Consider the following 1471-nt stretch of genomic DNA (forward strand, 5'->3'; position numbering starts at 1 on the left):
CCATGAATTTCTTCTCCATCTCTGCTGTAGTCACCCAGACCCGTGAGAGAATTCATTCTATGTAGATTTTATTTTTCTTATTTTTGGTAGAAAGAAGACATTTTCTGGGTTATATAAGAAATGGAAAAGACCCTTTTATCCCCCAGCTCTCCCCATACCCACACACCTCAGTAAGTCGCTGTTTTTCTTAAGTTGCACCATCACAAACTCCCTCTCAGATGGAGAAGCCTAGGGGATTTAGTGTTGTTGCCTCACAGACATTCAGTCTACACTTGTACTGCCCCGTACAACTATTCATTTTTAAAAATAAAAGGTCAATGAATTTCTCCATTGAATTGACCAACATTGAACTACTAATGATAGGTTTTTTATTTTTACTTTTACAGCTAGTTGTATTTTTTTTTCCCAACGGACAACTGTTTAGCTTTTATTTCATAATCATAAACTTAACTCTGCAATCCAGCTAGATTGGGAAAGGGTAAGGAAATTATGGGACCCAACACACTGGCAAGAGCACAAAGATTAGAGAACATTCCAAGCAAATCAGGGTGAAGGGGTGCTCCCCTGAGCTATAGAAAGAATGGTCTGGTGCTTAAGATAAAACCCAAGTAAAATGTATTAGAATTGTCCACAGTCAGCAGTGGTGATCTTCTTGCTGGTCTTGCCATTCCTGGACCCAAAGCGCTCCATGGCCAACACAATATCCATGCCTTCTTTCACCTGGCCGAAGACCACACACTTTGCCATCCCACCACTCAGGTTTGGCAGCACGATGAGAAACTGAGGACCTTAAGTATGAGGTCCAGCATTTGCCATGGACAAGATGCCAGACCTGTATGTTTCAGGATGAAGTCTCATCCTCAAATTTCTCCCCATAGATGGACTTGCCGCCGGTGCCACTATGGTATATGAAGTCACCACCCTGGCACATAAATCCCGGAATAATTCTGTGAAAGCAGGAATCTTTATTACCAAATCCTTTCTCCCCAGTGCTCAGAGCATGGACGTTGTCTGCTGTTTTTGGAACTTTGTCTACAAATGAAGAAGACGTGGCCCAAGGGTTCACCATCAATGATGACCTTGAAGAACATGGTGGGGTTCACCATGGCTAGTCACGGATGGCTTCGGGGCAGTGGTGTCTGTAGGCTAGTTGTATTTGGGCAAAATTATGAAGATGAAAAAATCTTGTATTTATTCCTTCCCAGATCCTCTGTTTGAATTCCCCTATCTTTTCTGCATTTCTCCTCCACAGGTCTCAATACCTAAATGTCATTAAAGTTACACACACATTTAGTTTTCATGTATTGACAAGTTCATCTAACTCCTCCAGATATATCTTATTCTGACCAAGGAGAGAAGCTGAGCTGTTGATCATTTTTTACTCAGGAGTCAACAGGTTTCGTTTCTCCCACTCCAGAAAAAGTTTCCACAAGAAAGAGAAAGAAAACAATAATGAATAACCTGAACAGGA

At 41.5% G+C, this 1471-nt stretch overlaps 1 pseudogene; it reads right to left on the reverse strand.

The window, feature by feature from the left end:
* Positions 1–408: 408 nt before the first annotated feature.
* Positions 409–1133, reverse strand: LOC118726012 (annotated as a pseudogene).
* Positions 1134–1471: the final 338 nt, after the last annotated feature.

This window comes from Pipistrellus kuhlii, unplaced genomic scaffold, assembly GCF_014108245.1.
Source record: "Pipistrellus kuhlii isolate mPipKuh1 unplaced genomic scaffold, mPipKuh1.p scaffold_m20_p_21, whole genome shotgun sequence".
Classification (NCBI taxonomy): Eukaryota; Metazoa; Chordata; class Mammalia; order Chiroptera; family Vespertilionidae; genus Pipistrellus; species Pipistrellus kuhlii.